The sequence below is a fragment of the Arachis ipaensis genome, chromosome B4 (assembly GCF_059453495.1).
Source record: "Arachis ipaensis isolate K30076 ecotype BB chromosome B4, ASM5945349v1, whole genome shotgun sequence".
Lineage (NCBI taxonomy): Eukaryota > Viridiplantae > Streptophyta > Magnoliopsida > Fabales > Fabaceae > Arachis > Arachis ipaensis.
In genome coordinates this window covers 52,975,606-52,986,524 of record NC_142439.1, presented here as the reverse complement: position 1 = coordinate 52,986,524, position 10,919 = coordinate 52,975,606, and the positions used below count along the sequence as shown (strand labels likewise).

General features: G+C 38.3%; 1 non-coding gene and 1 pseudogene across 1 annotated transcript; one reads left to right on the top strand and one right to left on the bottom strand.

Annotated features, from left to right (window-relative positions):
• Positions 1–4,038: 4,038 nt before the first annotated feature.
• LOC148567584 (uncharacterized) lies at positions 4,039–4,638 on the top strand (annotated as a pseudogene).
• Positions 4,639–9,194: 4,556 nt separating this feature from the next.
• Positions 9,195–9,302, bottom strand: LOC148567583 (small nucleolar RNA R71). Its single transcript, XR_015882580.1, has one exon. It is a non-coding gene; the product is annotated as a small nucleolar RNA R71 (small nucleolar RNA).
• Positions 9,303–10,919: the final 1,617 nt, after the last annotated feature.

The following is a 10,919-nucleotide window of genomic DNA, read 5'->3' as shown; positions in this document are numbered from 1 at the left end:
CCAGAAGCTGTAAGACTAGATCATAGCAGTCTCTGGAGATACAAGAACAGAATTTGTGTGCCTAGCTCTGGAGATTTGCGGCAAAGGATTCTTGCAGAAGCCCATCAAAGTAGATTCTCTATGCATCATGGAGTAACAAAGATGTATCAAAATTTGAAACAAATGTTCTGGTGGCCGGGCTTGAAGAAAGAGGTAGCTGATTATGTCTCAAAATGTTTAACCTGCCAGAAGGTGAAGGTGGAACACCAGAAACCGTCAGGAACCCTGCAACCCTTAGAAATACCACAATGAAAATGGGAGCAGATCATTATGGATTTTGTCACGGGATTGCCAAGGATCTCAACTGGACACAATGCCATTTGGGTAATTGTGGACAGGTTGACGAAGTCAGCGCACTTCCTTCCGATTCGAGTTGATTGTACATTAGAAAGGCTGGCACGGATATATATTCAAGAAATTGTACGATTACACGAAATACCTTCGTCAATTGTTTTAGATCCAGATCCGAGGTTTACTTCCAGATTCTGGGGAGCTTTCCAAAGAGCGTTGGGAACAGAATTGCATATGAGTACAGCATACCATCCTCAGACAGATGGACAATCAGAGCGGACAATCCAGACATTGGAAGACATGCTAAGATCTTGTGTGATGGATAACCAAGGCAGTTGGGATAGGTATTTGCCATTGGTCGAGTTCGTCTACAACAACAGTTACCAACAAAGTATCGGGATGGCACCATATGAAGCTCTCTACGGAAGAAGGTGTCAGACACCATTGTGTTGGAATGACGACGGAGAAGCTAGTGTCTTACGTCCATACTTAGTGCAAGAAACTACTGAAAAGATAAAGGGGATTTGCCAGAAGATCCAGACAGCACAGAGCCGTCAAAAGAGCTATGCCGATAATAGACTTAGACCCTTATAGTTTAGTGAGGGAGACCATGTCTTTCTTAAAGTAACCCCGACTACTGGAATAGGTAGAGCCCTTAAGACTAAAAAGCTTAACCCTCAATACATAGGACCTTTTCAAATACTTAAAAGAGTCGGACTAGTAGCTTATCAAGTGGCCCTTCCTCCATATCTGTCAAACCTTCATGATGTTTTTCATGTCTCGCAACTTAAGAAATATATTCCCGATGAGAGTCATATTTTACAACCAGAGACAGTACAGTTACGAAACGATTTGACATATCAAGCATCACCAGTTCAGATCGTAGAAAGAAGTGATAAGCAGCTGAGAGGCAAGACTGTTCGCTTAGTCAAAGTAGCTTGGGGACAAAGAGGAGAAGAATAGCACACTTGGGAACTAGAAGATAAGATGAAAGCCGATGACCCGCATTTATTCTCAGGTAACTGAAATTTTAAGGGCAAAATTTTCTGTTAGGAGGGTAGAATGTAACAACCCCGATTTTCGAGTACGCGAGATCTTTTCTGAAAGTACGAATTTCTCTGGAAGATCAGTAAGGGAAAAACCTTTGATATATCATCAAGAATCTCAATCCTCATTGTCATTATGTCATCTTTAAGTTAGAACCTTTCCCGAGGCAAGCTCGATGATTCAGTCGCGAAGAACCTAGTTTTTCAACTGTATCGGTTAAGAGTTTTAATTCGGTTTTTCGTAAATAGTCTCAGTTTGACAAACCGGACTCGATTTATGAGAGAAGAGAGATAATAGGATGATATTATCATTATATTAGTATTAGAAGCTTCTTGAATAATATTATAAGGTTACCTGATCAGTTTTAGTTAAAAACAGAAAACCAGTTTAACCGGGTGCACAATTTACTGGTGCAGCTTAGCACCAGCACTCTCTGATGACTTTAGCAGTGCTAAGGCCTCATTATACATGTTTTATTCTCATAATAAATATGTTACTAGTGTCATTTATGCTAGTAGCTCAGAAAATAATTTTTAGAGATGTTTTCACAAGTGTTCCGATACACCTAGTTTTAGTAGTTATACATCTGAGATATTTTAATATTATTTTAATCCACCTCCAAGCCAACCAATCACCACTCACCCTACACCCCCAAAACCCCCAAGGCTGGCTCATTTTCACTTTGTGGCCGAAAATAGGAAGAGAGAAAAAGAGAGAAAAGTTCTTAGTTCCAAATCTTCAAAGCTTGATTTCTGCTGAACTAAAACTCAAATCAAAATTCCAATCCGACCAAAATGATCCTCTCTTCTTTCTCTACATGATTATATGACTTATCAAGGCTGGGATCAAGGTGAGTTGGCTGCACCATCTCTCTTTTGATTCAGTTTCAAGGAAACATGCTTAAATATGGTTTTTCTTGATGTGATTTAGGAGGAAAAAGTGCTTAAGGACCACCTGAAAATCTAACTGAATTAGGGGCAGCAAAATCAGGTAGGGTGCTACGAAATTAATCTTGATTATTTGTGTTTGAGATGTGTGAATGTTGTATAATTTGGCTGTGCTAAAAATTGGTTGCATATATGATTGATTCTTGGTGAAAATTTGGTGAAATTTTGATGAAATTTGATGAAATTCAAGCTTTAAAGTTCATGTTCTTGGGCAGCTGGAAAAATGAAACCCTAAGCTTAAATTGAGGTTCAATTTGTGTTGAAATCATGTAGAAAAGATGGAGTTTTAGTGGCTGCTAATTTATTATGAATTATAGTAAAAATCGGTTGCTGAAAAGACTGAAAAACAGGTAAAAACAGAGAAAGAATCTGAAGAATTTATGAAGAACATGAAGAACACTTTGAGTGTGGTGAAGAACAATGAAGAACACTTTTTTGATTCATAAAAGGGCAAGGAAGTAATTATTTTGTTGTTTGAGGGGTTATTTGGTAATTACTGAAAGTTAGGGTGGTAAAAGTAGAAATATTAAAAGTTACGGGTGGTAAAAAGTGAATTTTAAAGGTTAAAGGTTAAAGTAAAGTTAATTTTCGAAAATATATTAATAAAATAATAAATAATAATAAAATATTAAATAATAATATTTAATTAAAAATAATATTTTAATAAAAATAATAAAATAATGCGAAAAAGGCAGTTTTCTGTAAAAGCTTGAGAAAGACAACTTTAAGTGCAGAATCTCATAATTACCTTCATAAAACACTTAGGGAGTGGTAAGAACATATTAGTGAGACAAAGATAAATAAAATATAAAAGTTTATGAAAAGAGAAAAATCGAAGAAAAAGTCTGTAAGATTTTAATGACAGAAAAACAGACAGAGACTAGCAAACAAACTAGGGCAACATAGTTAGTCTTTGAGTTGCGACTAGGGTTAGGTATTATATGAAAAGTTAAATTGTTTCAGTATAGACTTAATGAACCTATACTTGGGACATGCTAACTATTCATACCGAAATTTACATAAGCTTTAAATATATAGATTAAACAGAGAAATCAGAGCAGGGTAAAGAGACTAAGAGCAGAAGGCTTATTGAAAGGTTAATTGTTGCTTGAGGCAACCCAAGAGATATTGTTTGCTTATTCGTTGCTGAATGCAACCTAAGAGATAATATTTATTATCTGTTGCTTTAAGCAACCCAAGAGTTTCTGTAGGGAAACTTGGATACCTACAGCAATTTTCCGTTCCCAAGAGTATATTTCCTGCGAATAGAAAGCAGAGGCTGTCTCAATAGAGCTGCTAATAATTATATGAGCATTTATTTGAACGGAAGATCGTATCCGGGAAATCGTGAACTCGTGACCGGATAAATATCGGGAATGCAGGTGCTAACCGACACATGAGCTCATGGCCTGTACTAGGGCTAGACATACATCATTCTTGACTGCGCATCATTCTCTGTTGCTTTCCTTCTTGTGAGTGAACTATTTCTTTATGTTTGTCTGCTTGAGTGTTATGTCTGTGCTTTATTTCCTTGTGTTCTTCTGTTTGTGTTCTGTTTTCTCTTTTCCTATCTATTTTAACTACTGTTTACTACTTTATTGTATTCTAATATCTATCTGCTAATCAAAATCAAATAAATGAACGTAACTAATAACCCCGACCCTACTAAGAACTCCCCAGTTCTTACCCCTTCTCTCCCTTCCTTCCCCCTCAGATGGAGACGGGCGTGATCTTCTATGAGTTCGAGGACCCTTACGTCTACGAGGATCCGGTACATCACAGTTACTTCATTATGGGTTTGGAGCCTCATATTAGACGATATGCGTTACCTAATCGAGCTTTTCAACATCCTCTGTCTAGCCCGCATTTTGACCCCGATGCTCCTTACGACTTTCCCTTATCCTGGTTACATCCTGACGCACCTGGACATCCTTTTCCTGATAATCCCGGGCACCCTATACCAGCCCAACCTTTGAATGAGGTAGGACCTGAGCCTATCATTCCTGATAAGCCCGAGTTAGCTGGTGACTATGTACCTGTGATACCACCAGAGCGGGACTTTCCCCCTGAGCCGATCCCTGACTTTCCATAGCCTGATGAGCCGGCACTACCAGACGGTGGGGTAGCTCCTATATACGTGAACGGACCTGTGCTCGTGAATGGTTTTGTACATAGTGACAGCAGTGTTTCTGGTGGATCTGAGGGTATAGCTTTAGCTGCGGATGATGAGGAGGAGGAGGATCCTGAGATAGAGATAGAGCAGGATGAGGAGATGGACGAGCCTCACGGCGATTCTCCGAACGGCCACGTGTAGATATAGCTTGACTGTGGAAGGGGCATTCTTTTGATGACACTCTAGTCTGACATTATCTGTTAGTTAGTCTCTCACTTGTGTTAGTACACCCGAGAGCTAGGAGTTATATAGTGGTTAGGCTAGCCTGGGTGCCAGTTTAGTGGCTTTTTGTATGGGCCAGGCCCTGGGAGTGTCGTGTATATATTAGCTATGTAAACTGCCAGCTGGTAATGCTCTCTTTAGGGAAGGTTTCAAACTAATGTGTGGCTTGGTCTCTGATGAGAGGATAATTTATACGCTTTTTGACATTGTTTTTAGTATGTTTTTAGTAGGATCTAGTTACTTTTAGGGATGTTTTCATTAGTTTTTATGTTAAATTCACATTTCTGGACTTTACTATGAGTTTGTGTGTTTTTCTGTGATTTCAGGTATTTTCTGGCTGAAATTGAGGGACTTGAGCAGAAATCAGATTCAGAGGTTGAAGAAGGACTGCTGATGCTGTTAGATTCTGACCTCCTTGAACTCAAAGTGGATTTTCTGGAGCTACAGAACTCGAAATGGCGCGCTTCGAATTGCGTTGGAAAGTAGACATCCAGGGCTTTCCAGCAATATATAATAGTCCATACTTTGGCCAAGAATTGACGACGTAAACTGGCGTTCAACTCCAGCCTTCTGCCCAAATCTGGCGTCCAGCGCCAGAAAAGGATCCAAAACCAGAGTTGAACACCCAAACTGGCACAGAAACTGGCGTTCAACTCCACAAATGGCCTCTGCACGTGCAACACTCAGGCTCAGCCCAAACACACACCAAGTGGGCCCCGGAAGTGGATTTATGCATCAATTACTTACTCATGTAAACCCTAGTAGCTAGTTTATTATAAATAGGACCTTTTACTATTGTATTAGGCGTCTTTTTGACCATCTTTGGTCTCAGTTTTAATCCATTGTTCATCTTAGGAGAATATTGATCTCGTTTAGGGGGCTGGCCATCTCGGCCATGCCTGGACCTTCACTTATGTATTTTCATACGGTAGAGTTTCTACACTCCATAGATTAAGGTGTGGAGCTCTGCTGTCCCTCAAAGATTAATGCAAAGTACTACTGTTTTCTATTCAATTCTTCTTATTTCTCTTCTAAGATATCCATTCGCACCCAAGAACGTGATGAAGGTGATGATTATGTGTGACGCTCATCATCCTTCTCCCTTATGAACGCGTGCCTGACAAACACTTCTGTTCTACATGAAATAAGCTAGAATGAGTATCTCTTAGATCTCCTAACCAGAATCTTCGTGGCGTAAGCTAGAATGATGGCGGCATTCAAGAGAATCCGGAAAGTCTAAACCTTGTCTGTGGTATTCCGAGTAGGATTCAATGATTGGATGACTGTGACGAGCTCCTAACTCACGATTGCAGGGCGTTAGTGACAGACGCAAAAGGATAGTAAATCCTATTCCAGCATGATCGAGAACCGACAGATGAATAGCCGTGCCGTGACAGGGTGCGTGAGCATATTATTCACTGAGAGGATAAGATGAAGCCATTGACAAGGGTGATGCCTCCAGACGATTAGCCGTGCCGTGACAGGGCATTGGATCATTTTCCCGAGAGATGACCGAAAGTAGCCATTGACAGTGGTGATGTATCACATACAGCCAGCCATGGAAAGGAGTAAGATTGATTGGATGAAGATAGCAGGAAAGCAGAGGTTCAGAGGAACGAAAAGCATCTCCATTCCCTTATCTGAAATTCCTACCAATGAATTACATAAGTATCTCTATCCCTATCCTATTATTAAATTTCGAAAACACCATTATCACTTTATATCTGCCTGACTGAGATTTACAAGGTGACCATAGCTTGCTTCATACCAACAATCTCCGTGGGATTCGACCCTTACTCACGTAAGGTATTACTTGGACGACCCAGTGCACTTGCTGGTTAGTTGTATCGAAGTTGTGACAATTATGAATTAAGATCAAAGCACCAAGCTTTGGAGCCATTACCAGGGATTGTTCGAGCCTGGAGATCACAATTTCGTGCTCCAAGTTTTTGGCGCCGTTGCCGGGGATTGTTTGAGTTTTCGGCAAGCTTTTGGTCCGGTAACATCAGTGCCAGATTCCCTTTTGATCCGGCAACAGCATCAAGTTTTTGGCGCCGTTGCCGGGGATTGTTCGAGTTTGGACAACTGACGGTTCATCTTATTGCTCAGATTAGGTAATTTTCTTTTTATTTTCTTTTCAAAAATTTTTCAAAAATAATTTCAAAAATCTCTCATCTGTTTTCGAAAAAAATAAAAATGTTTAAAAAAAAAATTTTCATTCAAAATTTTTAAGAATGAATTCTAGTGTTTCATGAAGCATGTGAAGCCTGGCTGGCTGTAAAGCCATGTCTAAATTCTTTTAGACTGAGGCTTGCAATTTGTTCTCAAAGAGCAATATACTCTCGTGTTAAAGACTAAAGCTTGGCTGGCCATTGGCCATGTCTAGTGTTTTGGACTGGAGCTTTCATTGAAAGCTTGGCTGGCTAGTGAGCCATGTCTAATTCTTGGACTGAAGCTTTAAACTAACATGGCAAAATTCCTGGAATTCATATTAAAAATTTTGGAATCCTTATTTTTTCTTTTTCATACTATTTTCGAAAAAATCTAAAAAAATTAGAAAATCATAAAAATCAAAAATATTTTCTGTTTCTTGTTTGAGTCTTGAGTCACATTATAAGTTTGGTGTCAATTGCATGTGCATCTTGCATTTTTCAAAAATTCATGCATTCATAGTGTTCTTCATGATCTTCAAGTTGTTCTTGGTAAGTCTTCTTGTTTGATCTTGATGATTTTTTGTTTTATGTCTTTTCATGTTTATCATATGCATTCTTGAATTCTTAGTGCGTAAGCATTAAAGAATTCTAAGTTTGGTGTCTTGCATGTTTTCTTTGCATTAAAAATTTTTCAAAAATATGTTCTTGATGTTCATCATGATCTTCATAGTGTTCTTGGTGTTCATCTTGACATTCATAGCATTCTTGCATGCATTCATTGTTTTGATCTAAAAATTTCATGCATTGCATAATTTTCATGTTTTCATAAAAATTCAAAAAAATCAAAAAAATATCTTTCCCTTTTTCTCTCATCAAATTCGAAAATTTGAGTTGACTTTTTCAAAAATTTTTAAAATCAAATTGTTTCTCATGAGTCAAATCAAATTTTCAATTTGAAAATCTTATCTTTTTCAAAATCTTTTTCAAAAATCAAATCTTTTTCAAAATTCTTAGTTATTTTCGAAAATTCCAAAAATATTTTTCAAAAATCTTTTTCTTATTTTTTTCAACAAATTTTCGAAAATAACATATTCAATTAATGTTTTGATTAAAAAATTTGAAGTTTGTTACTTGCTTGTTAAGAAAGATTCAAACTTTGAATTCTAGAATCATATCTTGTGATTTCTTATGAATCAAGTCATTAATTGAGATTTTAAAAATCAAATCTTTTTTCAAAAACTAATTTCAATCATATCTTTTCAAAAATATCTTCTTATCTTATCTTTTTCAAAAATATCTTTTCTAACTTCCTAACTTCTTATCTTTTCAAAATTTGTTTCAACTAACTAACTAACTTTTTGTTTGTTTCTTAACTTTTTCAAAACTACCTAACTAACTCTCTCTCTCTAATTTTCGAAAATATCTCCCCCTTTTTCAAAAATTTCTTTTTAATTAACTAATTATTTTTATTTTTATTTTTAATTTTATTTCAAAAAAAAATTTTTTTTCGAAAAATACTAACAAATTTTCAAAAACCAATTTTCAAAAATCACTAACTCCTTTTCAAAATAATTTTCGAAAATTATACCTCCCACATCCTATTCTATTTATTCATTCATATCCTAACATCTCATCTCACATCTCTTCCATCAATACAGTTGCATTTCTTCCTTTACATCACATTCTTTGTCTCCCCCTCTTTTCTTCCACTCACAAAGGGATCCCTATACTGTGGTATAAAGGATCTCTATTATTATTATTATTTTTCTGTGCCTTCTTCTTTGTCATATGAGCAGGAGCAAGGATAAGAACATTCTTGTGGAAGCAGATCCAGAACCTGAAAGGACTCTGAAGAGAAAAGTAAGAGAAGCTAAAATACAACAATCCAGAGATAACCTTTCAGAAATTTTCGAACAGGCAGAGGAGATGGCAGCCGAAAATAATAATAATGTAAGGAAGATGCTTGGTGACTTTACTGCACCTAATTCCAATTTACATGGAAGAAGCATCTCCATTCCTGCCATTGGAGCAAACAACTTTGAGCTGAAACCTCAATTAGTTTCTCTAATGCAGCAGAACTGCAAGTTTCATGGACTTCCATCTGAAGATCCTTTTCAGTTCTTAACTGAATTCTTGCAGATATGTGATACTGTTAAGACTAATGGAGTAGATCCTGAAGTCTACAGGCTCATGCTTTTCCCTTTTGCTGTAAGAGACAGAGCTAGATTATGGTTGGATTCTCAACCCAAAGACAGCCTGAACTCTTGGGATAAGCTGGTCACGGCTTTCTTAGCCAAGTACTTTCCTCCTCAAAAGCTGAGCAAGCTTAGAGCTGATGTTCAAACCTTCAGACAGAAAGAAGGTGAATCTCTCTATGAAGCTTGGGAAAGATACAAACAGTTGACCAAAAAGTGTCCTTCTGACATGCTTTCAGAATGGACCATCCTGGATATATTCTATGATGGTCTGTCTGAGTTATCTAAGATGTCATTGGATACCTCTGCAGGTGGATCCATTCACCTAAAGAAAACGCCTGCAGAAGCTCAAGAACTCATTGACATGGTTGCTAATAACCAGTTCATGTACACTTCTGAAAGGAATCCTGTGAGTAATGGGACGCCTATGAAGAAAGGAGTTCTTGAAGTTGATACTCTGAATGGCATATTGGCTCAGAATAAAATATTGACTCAGCAAGTCAATATGATCTCTCAGAGTCTGCATGGAATGCAAGCTGCATCCAACAGTACTCAAGAGGCATCTTCTGAAGAAGAAGCCTATGATCCTGAGAACCCTGCAATAGCAGAGGTAAATTACTTAGGTGAACCTTATGGAAACACCTATAACTCAACATGGAGAAATCATCCAAATTTCTCATGGAAGGATCAAAAGCCTCAACAAGGCTTTAATAATGGTGGAAGAAACAGGTTTAGCAATAGCAAACCTTTTCCATCATCAACTCAGCAACAGACAGAGAACTCTGAACAAAATGCTTCTAATTTAGCAAATCTAGTCTCTGATCTATCTAAGGCCACTGTAAGTTTCATGAATGAAACAAGGTCTTCCATTAGAAATCTGGAAGCACAAGTGGGCCAGCGGAGTAAAAGGATCACTGAAATCCCTCCTAGTACTCTCCCAAGCAATACAGAAGAGAACCCAAAAGGAGAGTGCAAGGCCATTGACATAAGCGCCATGGCCGAACCTCTGAGGAGAGGAGAGGACGTGAATCCCAAGGAGGAGGACCTCCTGGGACGTCCAGTGGTCAATAAGGAGCTTCCCTCTGGGGAACCAAAGGACTCTGAGGCTCATCTAGAGACCATAGAGATTCCATTGAACCTCCTTATACCCTTCATGAGCTCTGATGAGTATTCCTCTTCAGAAGAGAATGAGGATGTTACTGAAGAGCAAACTGCCAAGTTTCTTGGTGCAATCATAAAGCTGAATGCCAAATTATTTGGCATTAATGCTTGGGAAGTTGAACCTCCCTTGTTCATCAATGAACTAAGTGATCTGGATCAACTGACATTGCCTCAGAAGAGACAGGATCCTGGAAAGTTCATAATACCCCGTACCATAGGCACCATGATCTTTAAGGCTCTGTGTGACCTTGGTTCAGGAATAAACCTCATGCCCCTCTCTGTAATAGAGAAACTGGGAATCTATGGGGTGAAAGCTGCTAAAATCTCACTAGAGATGGCAGACAGCTCAAGAAAACAGGCTTATGGACAAGTAGAGGATGTATTAGTAAAGGTTGAGGGCCTTTACATCCCTGCTGATTTCATAGTCCTGGATACTGGAAAGGAAGAGGATGAATCCATCATCCTAGGAAGACCTTTCCTGGCCACAGCAAGAGCTGTGATTGATGTTGACAGAGGTGAAATAGTCCTTCAATGGAATGAGAACTCCCTTGTATTCAAAACTCAAGGATCTCCCTCTGCAACCATGGAGAGGAAGCTTGAAAAGCTTCTCTCAAAGCAGAGTCAACCAGAGCCCCCACAGTCAAACACTAAGTTTGGTGTTGGGAGGCCACAACCAAACTCTAAGTTTGGT